General features: G+C 38.5%; 1 protein-coding gene across 9 annotated transcripts in view; it reads right to left on the reverse strand.

Moving 5' to 3' along the window:
• The window catches only part of FHIT (fragile histidine triad diadenosine triphosphatase), a 615,120-nt gene that overhangs the window by 434,180 nt on the left and 157,042 nt on the right, over window positions 1-23,898 (reverse strand). For 2 of the 9 annotated variants that reach the window (XM_075762300.1, XM_075762302.1), the window contains one exon: window positions 18,853-18,915. The exons of 6 other annotated variants lie outside the window; for them this stretch is intronic. The gene's annotated coding sequence lies outside the window, so the exon portion shown is untranslated. Of the gene's footprint in view, window positions 1-18,852; window positions 18,916-20,551; window positions 20,589-23,898 lie in introns of those variants that run through there. One more of the 9 variants, XM_075762303.1, reaches the window with a different exon arrangement.

Raw genomic sequence — 23,898 nt, forward strand, 5'->3', positions numbered from 1 at the left:
ATTACTTTCACTGTAGTGACTGTAAGAAGCAACGGCACTAATTCTTTAAGGCTGTCTTTCGGCCTCCACAGACCTCCCCATTGGATTTAGGTTTAATTGAGATGGTGCTGGTACTCCAAAATGCCCTTTTATTTTATCATACAATTACTTGTCCTTAATGACAAGGTGTTGAGATTACCACCTGCTGGGAACCAAGTTCAAGGTTTTTGCTGAGCAATCGTGTGAGCGCTGTTCTAGGAAAGCTACGAATTTGGTTGTAACAAGAGAACACAAGATAATGCACAATGGGCTGCTAACTTAAAATGTTTATATTAAAGAAAACCAATTACAATACTATTATCTCTCTGTGCTAATATAAATGAGTATTTTTAGAAACAATCTGAGGAGTATTCTTAAAGTTTGTCATTTTCCCATATTAACATCACCTGTTCATTAATTTTGACACTCCTAATTCTGCTACTCTATTTCACTGTAAAAACATTGCAAATGTATATGGCAAAATGAAAACAACTTAGATTTTTTAAGGTCTTACAAAATCTCTTTTCTTTTTTTTTTTTTTAAATTCATCAAGATAAGACATCTTGTGTCACGCACTGTAGCTAAGGGAACAAAGTAACTCTCCAGTAAATTGTATTTATGTCTAACTTCAGATTTTTCCATTGCATTTTCTAAACTGCCCTTTATCCTACAAAACTATATCCTTGAATGTATATTTGACATTTTTCCATCTGAAAGGCTTGATTATGTAGAAAGTGTATTCCTACTTAGACATCTGAATTCTGCACCACGTTCAAGAAGTGATGTACAATGAAGAACTGCCCTGCATGCCATCTCCCCTCTCTTCATGCTTTATTATTTTTTTACTCTTTCCCTCCTCTCACTGCCACTTTGTAAGGATGAAATCCACACAATTCAGAGTATTGCTTATTTAACCCAAGCACATAGCAATGAATATCCTTGTTCCTAGCAGCCAGGAGTTACCATTTTGATCAAAGAATACTTAAAAACACTAACAAAAAGAAATAATTTTATTCTAAAATCACTCAGTTTTTCTACTAGCACTTTTCTGCTAGAGCGGCTTTATCTCTCAGCATCCTCCACTCCCACCCTTGTACGAAATTTAACTACACGTTTTGAGTTCTTCCAGTTTAAGAAAATGGCCTCTAATTAAAAGAAACTCTCTCCCTCTCACTGAGCCAAAATATAGCATGCTGTTGCTATTTCTGTTCTGAAAAAGCCAAGAAGAATTACAAAACTAGAAGAGGTGCTCAAGCATCTTTGACAGGTATAGCCTAGGTTCTCTCCATGGGGATGGTATTTAATGCTCTACATGGGGTTGAAGGGAAAAGCTTGTGTGGATTATTTTCCATTTTCACCACCCACAGAAGCTACTGAACAGAAAGCCCATTAAATGTGATGCATGCAACCAATCCTGGTGGTGTTGACAAGGACCGATTTCTCACGTCATACACAGATTATGATGGAGTTGAATCCACTACACGTGGCTTCCCCTGCTTAATCTAGCAGCAAAAAACCATCAAAATTATTACTGTTTAAATATATTGCCATTTTCTTAGCATGGTCAATCAAGCTAAATTATCTACACTTAAAATTAAAATAGACTGTGGTCTGCTGCATAGTACCTAGGTACCTTAATGCATATGATGCTAAGGGCCATCCATTTGCAATCCCTTAGCCTGCCTTCCCCTTGCAGCTCTGTTCCCTTTCACACAAGCTGCAGCAGCGTTTCCCAACCCCTCTGGGACAGTGTTTGTCTATTCTGCTCTCATAGCGTTGATCTCTGGTTTGCATCTGGAAACCCCCATATTGCTGTTACAGCAGATTCTCCTAGCGCATGACTATGACCACCAGGGGAATCGTCCATTCCTCCACCCCCTTTCTCCTACTGCCTCTTTGTAGCTTTTGGGTTACACTAGTGGACCCAAGAAAGTGCCTACACAAAGCTTACCAACCAAGCAGCACCCAACCCCGTGCACAACATGCTCCAGTTAACGTTAATAGCATCACGAGCAGGAACCTGAGGGAGGCCTGATGAGCAGGTCCTGATAAAAACTAGATACTTCCCAATTGAACTGGGGCTGACTAGGATGGGGCTAACTTTCTTCACAGTAGCCTGTATGGTGCCGTGTTTTGGAATTTTGACTAAAACAGTGCTGATAACACACCAGCGTTTGGGCTATTGCTGAACAAGGCTTTGTTTTTCCCACTCTGCCCATCACCAGTGAGTTGATGTACGTCTTCACCCCTAGCTCCTGATAGTAAAGCTGCGTGCCTCTCAACCTGTCTCAACACCCTTTGCACAACCAGTCTAGCCCTCAACATAATATATTTTAAATGGAAGATGCACAAAAATCACTGTTAACCTATTTAAAAGCTATAGGTCAAATACAATACTAGCATACTCTAGTTGTACTGGGATCTGAACTTACAGCCCCCAGAGTAAAGCAAAGCTCAGATCCATTCTAAATGCCAGTATAGACAAGTTAAGTTTTAACAGGAGCCCTACATGCTGCTAAAATATCTTCCTGCTGCCTCCTTTAGATCTTCATCTGTTTTGGTTCTTTTTCCCTTTTATTTATTTTTAAAGTAAAATTGGTACTTTTTTCCAAAATTCTTCCTCTTCAGGCATTAAACAGCTTGTCTACTGCACCTGATAAGCTACTATGTGGGTACACACAGGCACACGCATATAAGTCTGTCCTCAGTTTCCGCTATCCTAATTGGCTTGTCCATCAGTGTCACGATTTTTACAGTCTTCATAAAAAAAAAAAAAACCAAAGCCCCAAAAAACAAACAAAAAACCCACAACAAGAACCCTCAGAACCCCCCAAAAACCTCCAGACACCCAAGCTGTTGTTGACCAAGAAGGATAGACACACCTAAAAGGAAGCGAACAGCTCTGTAGCGATACTGTAAAGCAATCACAACATTGACAAGTTAATCAACAAATGCAGAATCAAGGTAAATATCAAAAGCAATAAACTATCCTTAATAAATGTAGAGAGCATAAATATTTTAAAATTATGTAGATGTAGTTGTCAAATTCATTTCTATAGCAAGCATTTTGGAATACAAAGTAGACCAACTCATAATTCAAGTAAAGAGTACAAAGTTAGACACAATAAATGAAAAGGTTTGTAGAGGAAAAAGAATCATATAATCCATTAAACTTCAAGAAAAATGAAGGCTTAAAAGAGTCATGAAAGCACTAAACATGCACTGCATCCTTCAACTGTCCATATGTATACTGTGTTCACTAGAAGATGACTCATACAGTATTTAACCATACTGAGATAATAATTCTGGCAGTGGAAACTCATTGTTTGCACAAAGTAATTTTGTTTGCATTGAGCACAGAGGTGCTCAGGTAAAAGCTCAACTTTTTCATATACTAAGACTTGTTTCTAAATAGTACTTTTTTTTTTTTTTTGCTGTTTTGACACCCTAGCTATACCTACAACTTTTTTCAAAAAAATTTATGATTACTAACATGAAATAAAATTCCTGTCTTGCATTATATTAGAGTTGGTTTATGTTCATTTTATGCCAGAACACATAAGCATGAATTTAATACACTGCAATATTACAGAAGATATCTTTCAAACAGAATCCCCATTCCAAGACTTGACCTAGAGCTTCACACTCTTCTCTGCTAGACATCTGTGCCCACTTTTCTTCATTTTTAGCAGAGATGATCCAAGATTAAGATTCCTCCTCCATTGTCATCCAAGAAGATGACATGAATCCAAAGTCTGATAACTAAGAGCTTTTCAAAATCCATGTACTATAATGGTGATTTTAAGGACGATGTTTTATGAAATTGAATGCAATCAACAGCTTCACCTCCTTATTGACTTCTACTGAAAGAGCAAAATACGTACAAGCAATACATATGCAATAAAATAAATGATGTTCACAAATCTTTCCTTAGTGTTAATCTCCAAAAAAAGAAAAAAAACCCAAAACACACATTATATTTTAAACATAGTTTAATAACTTGCATTCACCACAGCTATTATCCTGATGCATGGAGAAGTCAGGGTTTTCGTTTTGCCTCTGCAAGTCATTCTGATGAACGAGACCTTTAGTGTTGTAATATCTATTGTGAGTAATGGAACAACCAATGGCTTTTATTAAGAAGGAACACTGAATAATGTATTAACAACACTAAGATCAAGGTAAAATACTTTTTTTTTTTTTTATCAGGGAAAAATATTAATATCAATCTGCCTGTTTTTTAAAGCAGAAAGGTGAAAGGCAGAAAAGAAAAAAATTAAGAAAATGCTACACAGTATGCAGTAAATGGCAGAAATTGTACTGTGAAAAATCCTTTTTTTTCTAGGGTGGCTACCTAGGGCTACATTACATGCTAGAGGAACAATAAAAGATTGTGACATTTCTTGAGATACATAAGTGTAAGGAAAACTCTACCCTGGTAAAGGTAGAGAAGAGGGAGGAAGGTCGCTATAGAGACTAGCACACTGCAGATCGAAACACTTGAGTTTAAGCCCATTTCTTTTGAAGCTAAAAACTAAGAGAGCTGATGATGGAACAAATAGGAATGTTCTTTGCTATACCTTTCAGTGGAAAAAGGTGGCTTTAAAAATGCAGAGAGAAGAAAAAGCTGTCATGTTTTAGCATCCTTATTTACGACTTATATAGCACTACATAAAGTCACTTTATAGGCTTTAGAAATACACACCAAGACTAAACCTTCCCCTGAAGTGGTTTCCTATTTCCTTTGAGTGAATGCAGTTTGGACATCTATAGCATTGGACAGAAGAGATGGGGCAAATAGAGTTGCAGAAGAAAAGGTGCAGGGAGCTAGGTGAAAAGATTCAAGGAGTAAAAGTCCATGAGGAGGAGAGAGAAATGGCTCTTCCCAAAATTCGATGATGGTATAAACCAAAGCACAATCAGGAAGAGAGAGCGCAGAGGGTGTGCTATGGCAAAAGAATGGTCCACACAACTCAGGGCCAGCACAGGATTAGAAAAGTCCAAACAAAAGTAAGTGTGCAATGAGCAAGAGATGTTGCATGGTGAGTTTCCACTGTCCAGAATTTAACTTGTCACTGAGAAACCAGTTACGTCACTTCAAACAAACCTTATTGATCCAGTACACACTTCTAAAGCTTGATTTTCTGCATTTTGTTCTTTTGGGCTTTAAACTTTTTGATACTTACACCAGAGAAACTGAAAAAAGCAAGAAGTTTGGCATTCTTCAGATAGAACCACATCAGTTAAAGAACTGCAGGGTTAAAGTAAATCCAGCCTTACTAAAAAGAAAATTATTAACAGAAAGAGTGAGGCAGTTGAGACTTCTGAAAACTCACGAAGAAAAAAAAAAGCCACACACATAGAGTGACTACTGACCATATTTTTTGCTCATGTAAAGAAAAATAAGAAACAAACAGTAAGAACAAGTCTGGCATTATTGTTATCATACTTAACTTCATTCTGAATGCAATGTATTAATATTAGACCATGGTTCTGCTTCTGTAATACTATGCATTTGTTATATTTGGAGCAATTCCTGCGATACTCAAGTGTCTCAACAAGCATTTTATCTTGCTGAATTAATAAATGTAACACAAACATTTAGAGGAATACACAGACACTGTACTTGACCTAATAATTCCTCAAGCATATAGATTGAGTCATTTAATGAAAATTTATTGTCAGATTTATATTTATATATAGCTAATAATACTAGATAGTGGGTTCTTTACATTTATGTCTAATGCTACGTGTTCGAATCTTTAAGACATCCCATTAGCTTTCATTTTACCACCTCGTATATGTACATGTTCTCCAAAATAAAGCCATTTAAACCAGGTTGTTCCATAAGCACTGGAAATAACAAAGCCTTGTTTCAAAGGAAGTACATCCCCATCTTTCCCACATCTCTTTTTGTTCCTCCCTCACAAGAACAAGAGCCGTTGCCCATGGCCCATAGAGTACCCCAGCCAGGTGATTTGCAGCACGCAGTGGTTAGTTGAGGCTTCTGCACGTGATGAGTTGCTAGCCCAGAGGCGCATGTTGGCTGCTGCCAAACAACAGATGGCAAGAAAAAGACACTCCCATCATGATAAGCAGGTCAAGGCCACCTCTCAAAATTGGACTGTTATAACAGTACAGTCTAATTATATAACTACCATTGTATACATATCTAATTATATACTACACAATTAAAAGACGAAGTGCTGTTCTAATGATGAAATTTGTTAGATTTTTTTTTTAATGTTTATACAATAGTCACCAGCAAAATGCAGGTATGCATGACTTTCTTACTATTTCTCATTCATTTTAACCAGTAGGACTGCAAATGGCATGCAAACAACGGTGGAAACAAAATTGAGAAAACAGCTGTAAATGCACAAAATGGTTTGCAAGTCTTAAAAAAATATAGACTGTATACTTTAGTGAACTATTTGAAGAAAGGTGGCCGTGAGTAAAGGAATCTGAGAAAAAGAGGGTTTACAGTTTTCTAGGTTTAACTTTCCCTCTCCGCACATATTTTCTCTCTGATTTTCCCCAAATGCTCTCTGTACACTTGACTATGTGTTCAAAAAATAGCAAATAACATTCCTGCTTTCTGGCTGCTTCCCTGTCTTTATCAAAGATACCTGTAGCAGGGATCACAGCTTTCGACATTTTTGAACAGTGCGCTATGAGGTAGTCGGTCAACAAGGTAATGTTGAATGATAACTGGGTTGCAAGTCAACTGAGAGAATAAGCAAATTTTGGAAAAGTAAACAAATTCTTTCTCACTATCAAACCAGCATCATCTTTGGCAAAAGATTAAGGACTGCTTAAAATGTTTCTTTAAACATAGGAAAAATTTTAAGTGCACATAATTTCTACAAGTGTATTATTTTAATGCTCTTATGTCATAAGTGTGTCATAGAATGTACTAATTGTAACATTTAACTGTATATGCACATCATTCTCTAGCTTGCTTTTTACTTCATGGTTACCAAATACCCTGAAAAATATGCATTTTAATCTATCTGTAACTATCCTAAAGTTCTTGATTTTTTTTTCCTTTTAGACAATACTCTATATGATTATTTTTTGACCTAGTCTCACCATACAGAATGCCATGAGTCACATAAATCAAGCCACAAACCAAGCAAATAATTTTGTATGTTTTTGCTGTATTTCTGGCTTCCTTTCCAGCTCTGCATCACTTCAGGCATCAACAAAAAAAATGTTGTAGTGTTACTGCTTTTAACTTTTCAAGATAAAAAAACATTTATTGTCACATGGCGAATTGAAATAATAGAGACAGTATTATGTTCTCATTTGTCAGTAAACCTGATAACATTTTAAACAAGAATTGGGTGCCAGATGACTGTTCTGCAACTAATTCCGGAACAAATTTCTGTATAATCTACTGAAAGTGTTTTGGAGTTCCTTGCCAGCAAGACTTTCTAATAACATATTAATGAGTAATTAGAAATCTACGGACATGATTAAATCTTAATCTACAATCTGCAGAATGAATGTTTAGGCTGAAGCACAGCAAACTGGCAGAGAACTCAACTGGAGATGCCTCTGTAGGTGCAAGAATTTGGCTGGCATTTGTCCAAGCTGAAGCTCTGATTTATTTGTGAATTCTTCAGACTGCACTGGTTTCCACTGGACAGATAACTCATAAATCAGACTGCTAGCTCAGTTCCACAGCCCTCCACTTACAACCCTGACTGCTTGAGTACCAGTATCAAATATTTTATGGAAGATGGGCATAAATTGGTTCTTTCTAATGAAAACTTTGGACTATCATTGCACCTCTTAAATAACGGATTTAATTTGCCTGGTCTTTATTATTTAAAAGTTCATTTACATGATACATGTGCATTACACAAACTACCCAGTATATAATTATACTTAGTCAAGCAAAGTTCTCACTAAACTTTCATTTTTCCCTCAATAGCAAGCAGTTGTTCTGTATGTAATGCTACAGCAATACCATAAAGCTCTGGGAATAGCTGGTTCTAAGCAGCCTGGAAATGATTATGACTATAAACACAAAAGAGACTTTGACTGAAACTACTGAAAAATTCATTTTCTCTTGTTGTTATAAGAGATGCATTGGCTGACATGAGTGCACTTCATAGCCAGGACAAAAACCTCCCAACTTTCTACACGTAGAGTAGCCTTCCAGTTCCACAAAAGCTATGCACTTGGCACAATATGAGGAATGTAGTCTAATAAAAAGCTAAGTGTAGGCTAACACTAAAAAAGTTTAAATAAACTGTTTCTATAACTAGCTAGGCAATTATAACATGCAGAGCCCCACCGAACACAAGAAACATTTCACTTCTCTAATCTTTGTCAGCTAAAGATTTCAAACAGCTTTGAAAAAAAGTAGAGAAATATCTGCCTTATGGATAAGAAAACAAAGCACAGATAGACTTAGGAGAGCACAAATTGCCAGAAAAGGACACGGTAAAATCTTTTTTCCTCGGCCAATCTAATCAAATTAAAATTCTCCAAAATTAACAGAAAGACTTACAAATCCCTATATTTAGCCTTGGTTCAAATCCACACTGCTGGTTTTAAAGGACTATGAAGAATTAAGGTGTTATCTTAGATTATTTATGCTACTCTTTTATCAGTCAGCAAGCCTAAAAGAAGTACTAGCATAAAATAAACTGCCAACAGAGAAAATACAAGTAAAATCAGGTACATGCAAATGTACTTGCTATACAAAACATGGCCATAGCATGTAAAAATCACCAATTAAGGTTTTCCTAAACCGAGGAATAGTGTTTTGCTAGACTTGCTCATGAATCTTCTGGTATTTAGAATGTCTTCATAGAGGAAAGAAATCTGAATATACTATGAAAATAAAGTACATTTGGAAAGATCCTCTTACTATTTATTATAGAAAAGATAGTACTACCTTTTAGGCAATACGGTTTCTCAATTAATATTCATTCCCCAAATTAACTGGATCATAAATTTCAACATTCCAAATTAATCCTTCTCTGTTGCAAAAATCAAACAATCAAATCGACAAGGATGAGCATTCAGATGGCTTGTGTAATCCCAATTTATATGCAAGCATTGAGAAACAGTCTAATAATAAAAACTATACATAAGAGTTTTCAGCAGAACCCATTGCCTCTTCTCTGCAGGTGATTCACTGAAGTTTTGCCTCTTTTCGAAAAAGCTCAGAGTTCCTGTATGATACTGCACAAGGTATCAAACACAAACTTTTCCTCAGCGATCAATAGCGCCATGTAAATTTTCAGTTTACACACTTGAGATGCTGGGGAAGATATCTAGAGACAAGAAAAACACACCTCAAGCTGAAGTAGTGAGTGCTGTTTGCTGAACACAGTACCTGAAGGGCTCTAAAAATCCAATCTTATGTCTTAAACTGTGCATCCAAATTTAGTGAATTTTTCTGACCTTAATCTCTGTCAGTTCCCCATCTGTAAAACAGAGATTATACCGCATCCCTCACTGGGGTTTTGTGGAGATAAATTTAATTTAAAACCTGTGAAGCACCTGGATACAGTAGTGATGAGCAGCACAGAAAAGCCTGTGAGGAAATTAATAATTCTGACTTCTGAGCAGGGTCTGAATGATGCACTGTAAATAAGGCTTAGGGCCACATATCAAACACTGAAGATAAAAAAACAACTTGAATAGCTGCTCATTAATTGAGTACTGTTCATCTTGTGTACTGCGTAAGGAAGAACTCTTCTGGAAAAGTATTATGTATTCTCATAGTTAAAGACTTTTTTATAACACATATGCGTAAGAGAAGCTGAATTTAGGTTGCAATGCCAGCCTTAATGTTAACACCCTTTTCTCTTGACTGCTTGCTTTTGCATTCTTAATAATGTTCTCTCCATGCAGTTTGTACGTGTAACAGTTATATACAAAGAATGAATGATGATCTCATTGTGAATGTCTGATTTCCATGCACAAGTGGTAATGAACAAAGCTTGGTTAAAAAGATTGCATCAGAAAAATAAAACACCAAGCTTGCCTAGGCTTGGTAAATTCAGCAGGGCTTCTACTGAATTTTCTATTCAATTGCTTGAAATGGTCCAAGTAGTACTTCTGTTTACACTTACTATGCATTACCATAAGAGAATTGGGAAGGGAAAATATATCGGGGGAGTGTCCTTTCAATTTTTATCAAAGACATTCAATTTTAATTCTCAACAATAACAGCAGCTGACATGTTCCCTTTGCTAGTTTTTGTGAAAATAAATCAGGCAGAAATTAAACTAGAAGCACACGAGGGAATCAAGGAGCAATAGCATCTCCCCAACATGCTCTCCAGTGCTGCCTTCCTTTCCAAAAAAGGCCCCTCTGCACCTTGCAGAGGGAGGTGATGGACAATCTTGTGAGGGTTTTTGCAAGTCCTTTTCCAGCGAGAACTGCCTCCTTCCCAATGAGGCTGGGTACTCCCAGACCGCATACCCAGGCTCTCAAGGCCACGGATATCATTGTGACAGCCCTGTGACAGCACGGCTCCTACAGAAAGACCCCTGAACAAAAAGCCCTGCCATCTGACTCTAGGAAGCTGGACAGTTTCCAGTCCTGATTTCATTTAGATGACACATAAGTTGCTCATTAAAAGCAAGAGGAGTTACACCTACCAATAGAAGATCAGAACTAGGTCCTGCAAGATTCAGTTCAGGAGTTTCCTAGATCTTAAGTACTAAAATAGCATAGTATATTCAAGTTAAAATTAAATTTTTGAATGTGAAATCATTTGAAAGGGATCACATATTTACTGATCATGTGAAAAAAATACAGTTTCCTAGAGATTAATTGTACAAAACCTTTAGAAAATAATATTCTCTTTTAACTAATTTTATTGGCGTAAAATTATCAAGCCTTAAATATCACCAAGATAAATAAAATATAATAGATTTCAGCTAGAATATCTGTCTTCAGAGAGTACTTAGAAGACAATCTATGTTCAAATTGACAGCATTGACTATACTTAGTCAACAGATCTTACGTATTTGTTACAATTTTTATAGTAATATGAAGCCAGAATATGTTGTACCTAGAATATTCCATCTTCTCAAAAGGGCAACAGAAAACCAACATATTTTAAATATTTAATTAGGACTAAAATCAAATTTACATAGTGATATGCCACATTTTCAGCTAGTGATGAAGGGAAAAATCTCTGCATATTACCAGTATTTGAAAGGGGAGTCATTTCTATTTCACTTTCCTTACAGAATGTCTCCAGAAATTTTCACACTATTGTGCAATCTTTCAGATGCTTCTTTTAGTTTTTAATTTAACTAGTTCACTGTTGATATAAGTTGGGACATTACAGTTTCAACAGTAAAATATTCATTACTTGATCAAAGTTTGAAATATGCCCTAAAATAATTGTATTTGTCTTTAGCAAACATTTTATTTGAGTTTTGAACAAAACTCCTGATGGAAGCTGATGAAAATTACTCCAGCTTGAAATGCTCTGACAGATGTGCTATCTAGCAAGGGATTTCCCTGGAAATTTTCTAATTTTCTTTCACTAATTTAGATAAGGTTTATTTAAAGTCTGTACTGGAGTACAGGGTCACATAATATCTGGTCATGTGAAGAAAGGGAAAATGTAGCTGAAAAACCTAAACTCTGGCATCTTGAAAAGTTAAAAAATTATCCAGAAACCAGAAGCCTTTTAAATGATCTAGTATTTTCTATCAAGAAAAAGAAACGAAAAAAGAAACGAAAAAAGAAACGAAAAAAGAAACGAAAAAAGAAACGAAAAAAGAAACGAAAAAAGAAACGAAAAAAGAAACACTTCCAATTTGATCACCTTTAACCTATACTTAAATATTAATCAAATAGACATGCATTTCTCACTTTAGGAGCTTTTGGAATAAAGGAATGGGAAAAAAAGCCATAGAAAGCTTTTTTATTTGTTCTCTATATTGGAATAGTACTTAATTGCCAAGAAACCAAATTTCAGTAAACAGCAACAAATACACAAGCACACAAACACTGCATCAAAAAAGCACTGCAGCCATCTTAACATATTTCAAGGTTATGACTTGTAGAATCTTTAAAAGTTCCCACACAGATGTTATCACCTGCCAGGAAATTTGCCTTTTGCAAAGTCAAACTGCTATGAAATTGTATTGGGTTTGTGTCACAAGATTCTGGTAGCAGGGGGGCTACAGGAGTGGCTTCTGTGAGAAGCTGCTAGAAGCTTCCCCTGGGTCTGACAGAGCCAATGCCAGCCGGCTCCAAGACGGACCCGCCGCTGGCCAAGGCCAAGCCAATCAGCGCCTCTGGGATAACATGTCTAAGAAGGGAGAAACCAGTTAAGAGGGAGCTTTTGCAGCCGGAGAGAGGAGGGAGGATGATGTAAGAAACTCTGCAGACACCAAGGTCAGTGCAGAAGGAGGGGCAGGAGGTGCTCCAGGCACTGGAGCAGAGATCCCCCTGCAGCCCATTGGTGAAGACCATGGTGAAGCAGGCTGTCCCCCTGCAGCCCATGGAGGGAGGATGAGGGGGTGTAGAGATTCCACCTGCAGCCCATGGAGGACCCCACACCAGAGCAGGTGGAGGCACCTGAAGGAGGCTGTGACCCCATGGGAAGCCCACACTGGAGCAAGCTCCTGGCAGGACCCATGGAGAGAGGAGCCCACACCAGAGCAGGTTTGCTGGCAAGACTTGTGACCCCCATGAAGGACCCACACTGGAGCAGTCTGCTCCTGAAGGTCTGCACCCTGTGGGATACCCCTATACTGGATGAGTTCATGAAGAACCATAGCCCATGGGAAAGACTCATGTTGGAGAAGTTTGTGAAAGACTGTCTCCTGTGGGAGGGACCCCACGCTGGAGCAGGGCCAGAATGTGAGGAGTCCTCCCCCTGAGGAGGAAGGAGCAGCAGAGACAACATGTGATGAACTGACTGTAACCCCCATTCCACATCCCCCTGCGATTATGAATGAGCACTGAAGAAAAAAGTGATTAGTTTTCCAACAAAACTATCACAAGCTTTATGAGGCAGCAGGCTCTTATATTAGATAAGTATTACTCTCTCAATTTATTAGATGGCATCTTGCCACAGATTGGCTTCCTAATAATCATTAGAAACATGGAAGGCTGTGTTTTTCCCAGCGTCTTCCAACCTCTTTCTACTGCTTCCTTGCATGATTAGCACAAGAAAAAGTATCCACACCCCCTTCACTGAAAGTACTTCAATTGCACTGAAGGAAGCTCCTTCTATACTGTTGTAATCAAGTTCTTCCAACTTGCCTCTTACAATGATACTGGAAAAACCTTTCTCTGGAGTAGAAATAGGTAAACTAGCTCATATTTTGCTATTTGATCCAACAAGATTTTTGTACACATGTATATGAATCGACACATGCAAATTTCCAGATCTATATAATCCTGTCTCATCTACCAGTTAAAACTTAAAAAATGTAAAACTTCACAAATTAATGCAGTTTATAAGTAATCACTTCCAAGGGAAGATTTTCTTTGATGCTAAGCTTTACCAACTCTTATCTTTGTGCTCTCTGAAGTAATTGCACTAACAATCTAACTTGAGTTATTCCCAGTTTAGTACTAATCTTGATAATTGATTCCTATTTTAATATATGGTCATTAACTTTACATTGCACAAATTGAGTGAAGCCTTTACCCTGTAGCAATCCAACATGCTCTCTATACGCTCCCCTTTGGCCTGTTCAAATAGCCCTTGCACAAGTGACCTAACATAGGAGTTCACTTCCAGTATCGCACTGCTATAGCGTTACACCACAGACACCCATGTCCACAAAACAGAACATACCCTGAATAAAATGCTTCAAGTGATTAAAACGCTTGGAGTTTTTCTTTTGTTGTTTTGCTTGCACGTAACACATTCTAAATGGAAAGTGAAACTCAACTGCTACATAGCAACGTGCAGCAAAATATTGTAGTTTTAGATGCAGCACGTATGTTCCAAGCTGTGACTGACCTATGTGTTAACTTTAAAGAATGGAATTTTGGGCCTTACTCGTCGAGATGTAGGACTGATATTTTGTAAGTCATTTTTTTCATTGAAGCATGTATACAGGTTGCTATAGCAATAGCTAATCTGTATTCCTACAGCTGAATACTCAAAATTATTATTTTTACAAAGTACTTTAATATGCATCTCTTCAGAACATACAGCACAGGATACTACATCTCTAGATTTGCTCCGATGCAGCTTCTCAGTTTGTACCTGTGCCCTGGACATTTGCACTAAGGCAAGTATGCTTTTGGGAATCTTTGCATTACTGATAAAGTAGCTACTCTGCAGAATTAGCAATTGGGGATGAGTAATCTTGGAAGAAAGAGTCGCATAATCGCACAAGTCATCCCTGAAGAAATTGCATCTCTTGAAATGTGATTTCAAACTCAAAAGCGGTATGGGAAGCAGCCACATTCCCCCGTGGTGACCAGCTGTAGTTCTGTGCATGGGGGCAAACAGAGCACAATGACCCCACTTTGCAGGAGATTGTGCCTTCCAGAAGGCACAATGAGGGAACCATGCTTGTGCCTACCCTACTCAGATGGATAGTGAGGTTATTTATTGAGCAGGGTAAATTTTTTTCCTCCAATTTCTACACATCCATAGAGAAAAGTTGGTTAAATTTCCAAAACACCTTTTTATTTGAAGAAGGAATATATCTATAATGAATTATTTGGAGCATCGTACTTCATGGGAGAATTGTGAAGACAAATTACTAACATTTGGTGCACATACATATATATGCCTATACTCACTCAACAAAACAAGAAAAAAGAGGCAGTTCTGTTGCACACATTTTGTCATTATTTCTAAGTTTGAGAAAAACCCGAGTAAAGCATGTTCCTCCAGCTAGTTACAATCCCCTTTATCTTTTCCATACACTGGTATTCCCTATCCCTACTGAACACAAACATACGCAGTCAAACATTTATTGGGTACACAGGAAACAAGCCAAGGAACCAGGAGCCAGAGCTATTACTTTCTCAGGTTCAGAATGTAGAATTTACACACCCTGGTGCAGGATGTTCAGGGAAAAGACAGAAGAGAGCAGGATGATAGATGAATGTGGACTGAGCAATCCTTTATTCTGCAAACATCTTGCTAATGCAGTAGCATATGAACAATCAGCTCTTCCCCAGAGGCAACCCTGTCCCCCAGCAAATGAAGGTATGGAATCTGACATGACAAATATTGATTTCCCTGGAGGAATTTATTTTCCAAACACAAGTGAAATATTATCTCAAATCAGCAATCAAACCTCAGCAGCAGTTCGCATTTAAAGACATTTAAAACTATTATACTATAGTGCATATAATATGTAAATAACCAGGTAAACTTAAGTGCAATACGTATTTACATACAATTCTTGAATGCGTTAGATGTAAGTGTTGCCATACTTAATTATTTCTGAATCAACACTGGTTTACATTTGTTTCTCAGTTTATTTCAGTTTAATTTTCTGAAGGCGCAATCCAAAGCCTTTTTACAGGAAGGAAAAATTCCCATCACACTAGAATCAACTTAAGATATGTTCTCACAAATCCTACTTATCACATCAGTATTGTGGATCTAGTCTTCTCTGCTATTGTTTACTGCCACTTCATTTACATAAAGTCAAACTAGGTAAGTTTTCCATATGTTATTTTATTAATTTGAAAGAATTTATAGCCTATTTGTCTATTTCATCAGTCAATGGTATGGATCTCCCAGACGCAAGACTAGTATTTGACCCAGATTTAACTGATTTTAATAAAGTTCCCCAGACTTGAAGAGGAATAAGAAGTGGATTATAAATGGATATACCTATTCCATTCAAGAGCACATAACTCACGATTCATCCTATTCTTTCAAAATGAGTATTCCAAAACATATGAAATAGCATGGAAACTGGAAAATACAATTCTTAAGTGGTATATACAGCTCTCTGATATTTCTCTGATGAATAAAGGGCATCTACTAGTAATCCCCTTCTAATTTATTCCATTAACTCATTGTCTATTTGCACAATTTATTTGAACTGCCTATTCAGGCCAAAGAGCAATTTCTGCAATCAAAAGTAACCCTAAGATAATACTAGTTAATTTTCTGTGTCATCTGATTAACTTTCAGCAGTATGTATACTCTTTCACTGTTAGAGCTAGCACATTGTACATTTGTTTAATAGCAGAAAAATGTTCATATACAAAAAGAGCAAGACCAAACCAAAGCAGAATTTTTGCATTTCTAAGTATCAGTTGGAAAAAATAAAAATAAAAATGTTTTAAGACAAAAACTTATTATCCTTTTGTACCGAGATGACTCAGGAATAGTTTCTTTTTAGGCAATTATTCAAGTGGGAAAGAAGAATTGCACCATGATTGTGCTTATCAAGTTTACACTCAAACTCTCAATCTACGGATAGTATTACTTCAGTATTCAATCTGTCAACTTGTACCTCAAAAATCTCTATTCAGTTCTATCAGAACACTTGAATACTTGACCTAACAGACATGTCTTCTCACAAATGATAAATAAATTTCCAGATTATCTATAGCATTAAAAATACTTAGGATAAATTATTACTATTTTCCTTAAGCTATACACCTCCAAACCAAACTCCATCTATCAAACGTGCACTTAATAGCAGAAACAAGCTAGACTATACCAGGCTAATTTCCTTGATCAATGAAATCTGCATTTTTTCTACGGAATATACACAAATATTTTCTCTAATCACTCAAAGGTCTGTCCACAAGGACAAGTGTTGTAGGAATTTTCTTATGATTGTATGATTGTTTCTAACCTATGCACAGGAAACCAAGCCCTTCAGCATCCCCACCAGCTCCACCGACCATACACTCTTTCCACACTGAAATGATCCATGGGATTCTGGGATCTTCTAGCACCTGGCAATACCAACATCTCAAATGAAGCCCAACTTTTAACAGTACTTTTCATTTGCATGTATCTGCACATATTTCTGTTCGAAAAGTAACTAAGAAATGGAAGTAAACATGACAAGCTATAGTCAAAGAAATAGATTGAGCTACCAATCCTAGACCAAAAAGAAAAGAAAGGAATATGATGGCACAGTTCTTGGAAGACCATTTAGAAAACATCACCATCTTGCTTTTGCTTACCCCTTCTCCAAAATTCTAAGTAAAGATTCAGACATACAAAACAAAACTAACTGCAACGCAGCAGAACAAAAAAGTGATAGTAAACTAAGTAAACCTTCAGTAAACTAAACAATTATGGAAACATGAATAATAAAACAGTGGCAATTGTTCATAATAAAAGTCACTTGAGAACAGGTGATTTGCAGTGTATAAAGTCAGGTACTGTTTAAGAACATGTTGCAAACTCACAGAAAGTCATAACTTGAACAGAAATTAAGTCAAATTGATTTAAAAAAAATAAACTCACTTGGTTTAACTGAGTAGCGAAAGTTACATAATGAGGAGTGGAAGAACGTAAAGCTGTTCCCAGCAATACATATGAGGCAGGACTGAGAAACTGTATAACCGAACAGGGGAAAAAGAAAAATGTAGAAAAATGAATGGCCAGCAGAGTTAGGACACTAAGATTTCATTAAGAACACAGAATTTAAGTGAACTGTATATCTGCATCATTTGTGGCAGAAGTTTTAATAGAAATAACAATACAGAAAAAACCCAAAAGTATTCACTAAGTATTAGTCTTCAGGAAAAAGCTAGATGATGCTGTTTCAGGGTGAAGTGCTTTCTTCAACAATAATTAGAGAAAATTAATCAACAGTTGCTGAAATTAAATAGATCTGGATAACTTGCATCCCAGAATTTTGAGAGTGCCGGCCAAGCAGCATCAAGAGTGTCAGAAAAAGATTACATTGCTACATTTTAAAAAACCAAGCAAGCAAAACCAAAATCAACAAATTGGGCAAGTCAGGTAATTATATTCTTGTTAGCCTGAAATCAGCTAATGGCAAAATACCGGAATGGTTGATATATTACTTTATTAATAAGCAATTAAAACAAAGTAAAACTAATGCCATTCAAGATGGATTTATGGGAAATAAAGTTAGCTATCGGGAATGTAGCTTGCTTTTTTTTAAATGCATTTGAAAGCTTGACTGATGAAAAAAAGGCTGCATCTTCAAAATGACATATGTACCCACAAAACAACATAGTAGCCCACGACATTTTTATTAGGAAACTGGAATTACATAAAGTCAACATGAAATATACAAAATAAGGGGTTTTTTTAAAAAAAATTAAGAGACAATAAATAACTGTAAATAAGAATCATCTGGTTTTAGTTGAACACTGCAGAATTTGGCATGTAACACAATACTAACATTTTTACTGGTATTTAAAAAGAAACTTAAACTAGTACAGATAAGGCTTGTGCATAATAGACTGAAAAATGCTCTAAAATACAGCAGGACACTAACACTAAGCAAGAAAATGTGTTGGCTGGAAGAGCTGAGCAAAGATGAGGAGAGGCTGTGCTAAACATCAAGTTTAACAAAAAGTATGTTGGCATATTTGCATATCAAGAAACTACACCGAGAATCAGCAGTTTCGAAGAGACCTAGAGTCGGAATTAATCTCACAGACCTTGCAGCAAAGATTTAGCATCATCACTGGACGCGCACACAAGGAAATTCTAAGCACACAAACGGATGTTAAACTACTGCCTGTATTTGGCAGTGGTACAGCCACAGCTGGAACAGGGCCTCACTCAAGGATTTATAATTTTTTAAATCAGGTGGATATATTGGGGAATATTCAAGCGAGACAAACACAACAAATCCGTTAGAAAACATAATTTGCAGAAGGGCACAGAACTCCATCTATCTCACTTACTGAAAGGAAGCTTGAGGAGTGTCGAGTGCAAAAGCAGCTACAAGCCACGCAGATCTTCGCAATCTAGAAACGCAAAGGTATAAAAGCTTCTATTGATGGAAAATGGTAACTATTAAAAAAGATCAGATTAGAAATTAAGTGCATGTTTTGGTCAATGTATTTCTTTTAAGGATAAGCTATTATTTGAATAAATTACCAAGAGCACTGATTTTCTATCAAGAGTAATTTTTAACAAATCAAGATATGATGTTCTTATGAAAGATCTAATTCAACTAGAAATTAATTTGGGAAGTCGTATGGCTTTGTCCAGTGGCTGCGGAAGCCAGACTAAAGCAACCACACTGGTGCCTGCTTCTCTAACCTAGGAAACAGTTCCTTTAAGCAATCTTTCTGCTGTACACAGCAGGTTCACCAATATTTTGAGGCTTTTTGTGTCAGATAATGATCATTGAGCAGACAGGTGTGGTAGGGGACTGAGTAAATGAGGTAATTTGTAATCAAAATTAAATGCAAGTTTAATTTCTGTTACACCTTTGATTCTGTTATGAATGCTAGTCCAGTACTTACATAATAACCCACATTAATCAACATTATCTTTGCACTTTTTTAAAAACTTGGTATGCAGCCTCTTTTCCCAGTGCTGAAAAAGTCTGCCACCACAAGCAGAAAATGGTGATTTACATTTACTTTCAAAATATCGCTTAAAGCATTTAGGATGACTATTAGAATGCTGGTCCTTACTAATCATACATATGTCCTTATTAGCAATCAGGTATAAAACTAAATTTTAAAAGCTGATGACAGTGTAAACAATACTTAAAACTAAGTACAATATTTAATTTTGTAAATAAGTAAACAAGTATTTGGCTTTTTCTCTCTTCAGACTCTTTTTTCCAAAATTATTTAGTTTGAACTGGGCAAAGCTTATTCAAATGAAAACAAACAAGGCAGATGGTTAAACGTCTGTATCATCTGGAATTCCATCAACTTACCAGCTACCAAATTACCACTAGGTACAATTGCTTATCAGCAGTACCAGAAAAGTTAATTAATCCTGGGAGAGTTGTATAAACCAGCACCTGGAGCAGTGGCCTTTCATCTCCAACGGTCTTTTTCAAGATTAGCTTCCAGATGAAATTCATACAACATAGTTCTACATTTCCAGAAAGATTCATCTGCCACTGTCACCACCATGTGTCACAGTGTCTCTCTAGGCAGAAGAAAGTGATAGTTCTGGAGTCTGGAGATTGATTCAGAAATGCACGTATGCACTTTTTTTGTTTTAAAAAAAGGCTATTCCTATTCCAGACAACCCTCAAACATGTGTTGAAACTTCTGATGAATTTCAATGTCAACTAAGATATAAGCACTATTCTAAACAGAAAACCTTTGAAAATCATAGAGAAGGACACGCCAGCTCAGAACCAACAGAAAAGTGCAGCGTTTTTTGGATCTTTAATGTAGATCAAAGCATGCTCATTTATATTCCATTACAGCAATGGCTGTATGATTCTGGGGAAAAAAAGAAAAATAATGAAAGTGTGTTCCTGCCAACTTCTGAAATGCATATCCACATCCTACAGGGCTGGTGCAAGGCCTAGCAAAAGTGTAATAAAGGTCTCCAGGAATCTCAAGAGAAAGTTACTCCTGAAAAAGCCTTACTATAAGGGTATGCTAGCACATACCAACCACATCCTACCTCTGGTTAGGATGATGAAAGGTGGATGCAATTCTTACAGACTTGTATAAGCCAATGCCTTCCAAGGTAAGTCTAAAAAGTATAAAAGGAAAATCAAGTTCCATGTAAGAAAACTAGCCTACATACAGAGCCCAGCTACATTTCACCTGATAGGAACCCTTGCAACAAGAAAGGCATATTTAAAGAGAGGCTATTGCCTCCAAATAACCCAACTTTCTTGACAAACTATACAATCCAATTTACAGATTATTTACATGGGAATAATTTCTTTGATTCTGGAAATGGAGCCATCTTTGTGATTGTCCTGGTTTCAGCTGAGAGGATTGATTTTTCTTCATAGTAGCTAGTGTGGGGATACGTTTTGGATTTGTGCTGGAGACAGCATTGATAATATAGAGATGTTTTTGTTCTATGGACTTATTGTTGAGCAGTGTTTACACGAGGCCAAGGCCTTTTCTGCTTCTTGCACTGCCCTGCCAGCGGGATGGCTGGGGGTGGACAAGAAGTTGGGAGGAGACACAGACAGGACAGGTGACCCAAACTGACCAAAGGGGTATTCCATACTATATGACATCATGCTCAGTTTATAAGGAGCTTGGGGGAAGAGAGAGGGGGGGCGGCGGCATTCGGGGCAATGGCGTTTGTCTTCCCAAGTAACCATTACGCGTGATGGAGCCCTGCTTTCCTGGGGATGGCTGAACACCTGCCTGCCCATGGGAAGTGGTGAATGAATTCCTTGTTTTGCTTTGCTTGTGCGCGCGGCTTTTGCTTTACCTATTAAACTGTCTTTATCCCAACCCACAAGTTTTCTCACTTTAACTCTTCTGATTCTCTTTCCCATCCCGATGGGGGGGAGTGAACGAGCGGCTGCGTGGTACTCAGCTGCCGGCTGGGGTAAAACCACGACAGTCTTTTTGGCGCCCAACGTGGGGCTCGAAGGGTTCGAGATAATGACAGATTTGATCGGAATGTGCTAGATTGAATTTATAGCTGCTATTAGCTATTTAGTATTAGCTGTTTAGCTATTAATTGGCAGGCTCCTGTGCTTGCCATGGGGCTTGCTTGCCTTACTATCTATTAGAGTCTAGTGCTTATTAGTGGCTGCTTTCTGCTTTCGCTGCTCGCTGTACTGCTGTACTTCTTATCATCTTACTGTGCTGTGCCTGGGAACATTTTGATAACAGCAATGGTGATGCGCCTGGGCTGGCAGGTGGCCAGGGCATCGCTGCTGTTTTTGTGCTGCTGTCCTGGACAGGCTGGAACTCCTGTGTGCACTTGAGTCGAAGGGACTGTGACCTGTGGATGATTCCACGTCGGAGCAGGACACCCCAAAGCGTCTGTGGCTGTGGTTGCATCTGTGCCACAGCAGGTATATCTCGAAGCGTCTGGGGCCGTGGTTGCGTCTGTGCCGCAGCAGGTATATCTCGAAGTGTCTGGGGCCGTGGTTGCATCTGTGCCGCAGCAGGTATATCTCGAAGCGTCTGGGGCCGTGGTTGCGTCTGTGCCGCAGCAGGTATATCTCGAAGCGTCTGGGGCCGTGGTTGCGTCTGTGCTGCAGCAGGTATATCTCGAAGTGTCTGGGGCCGTGGTAGCGTCTGTGCCGCAGCAGGTATATCTCGAAGTGTCTGGGGCCGTGGTTGCGTTTGTGCCGCAGCAGGTATACCTCTGGAAGGACTGTGAGCCAAGGATGAGTCCACGCTGGAGAGGGTACACCTCGGAGCATCTGTGGCAAGGATAAGTCCATGCTACAGCAGGTACACCTGGGAGCATCAGTGGCTGTGCATGGGTCATGCTGGAACATTTCAAAGTGTGTGGCCATGGACGAGCCCACGATAGGGCAGGTTTATTTCTGAGAGGACTGAAGCGACTGTGACTGTGGGCAAGGCCACACTGGAGCAAGTGTATCTATGAAGGCATTGTGGCTCATGGAGAAGGCCACCTTGGAACAGGTGCACCTCGAAGCGATTGTGGCTGTGGGTAAGTCTATGCCACAGCAGGTGTACCCCTGGAGAAACTGTGGCTCATGGATAAGGCTCCGCTTGGAGCAGGTAGACCCCTAAGGGACCGCAGTCTGAGGATAAGTTCAAGCTGGAGCAGGGGCAAGGGGAGGTGTTCATTGCAATGATAAACTTGATGGTCTGACTCGAAGGGACCAGGGGTGGAGATTGTAATGGAAATACCTTTAAATTGTTGTAACCCATGATTTGAGTTGCTTGTTACAGGAATTACTGTAGCAGAAACCACCTGAACCAATAGAGAACAAGCCTTACAGGAAGCAGCGCAAGTGCAGCAGTGGACCTGACCTGAGCTGGTTTTGGTGCCCAATAACTCCACATGTCAACCACCTCTCCTGTCCTGAGTGACCACCATGGTGGATGGAGCCCAAGGTTGTGGACCAAGTGAACCCAATGGACATTTTGTGGACATTTATGGACATTTTAAAAGGGTGGTCCACAGACTAAGGGAATGATATCAGCATATTATATCAAGGGATGAGAAGGGTGGTGGTGCTTAATGAGGATGTATTGAATTGTGTGGGACCTGGGCATGACGTAAATAGTATGGAATAAGGGGTGGATAATGTCCTGGTTTCAGCTGAGAGGATTGATTTTTCTTCATAGTAGCTAGTGTGGGGATACGTTTTGGATTTGTGCTGGAGACAGCATTGATAATATAGAGATGTTTTTGTTCTATGGACTTATTGTTGAGCAGTGTTTACACGAGGCCAAGGCCTTTTCTGCTTCTTGCACTGCCCTGCCAGCGGGATGGCTGGGGGTGGACAAGAAGTTGGGAGGAGACACAGACAGGACAGGTGACCCAAACTGACCAAAGGGGTATTCCATACTATATGACGTCATGCTCAGTTTATAAGGAGCTTGGGGGAAGAGAGAGGGGGGGCGGCGGCATTCGGGGCAATGGCGTTTGTCTTCCCAAGTAACCATTACGCGTGATGGAGCCCAGCTTTCCTGGGGATGGCTGAACACCTGCCTGCCCATAGGAAGTGGTGAATGAATTCCTTGTTTTGCTTTGCTTGTGCGCGCGGCTTTTGCTTTACCTATTAAACTGTCTTTATCCCAACCCACAAGTTTTCTCACTTTAACTCTTCTGATTCTCTTTCCCATCCCGATGGGGGGGAGTGAACGAGCGGCTGCGTGGTACTCAGCTGCCGGCTGGGGTAAAACCACGACAGTGATAAAACACAGCAGTTATACCAACAATCCAGAAAACTGTCAGTATCTTCAGCTAGCAGTGGTTAGCAATAACATCCAAACCCTTTAAAAGGGAACCAGAAGTACCATTGCTAAATCTCTTGCAAGAAACCAGCACTTAGCAGACTATGGTTTTTC

This window comes from Balearica regulorum, chromosome 10, assembly GCF_011004875.1.
Source record: "Balearica regulorum gibbericeps isolate bBalReg1 chromosome 10, bBalReg1.pri, whole genome shotgun sequence".
NCBI lineage: Eukaryota > Metazoa > Chordata > Aves > Gruiformes > Gruidae > Balearica > Balearica regulorum.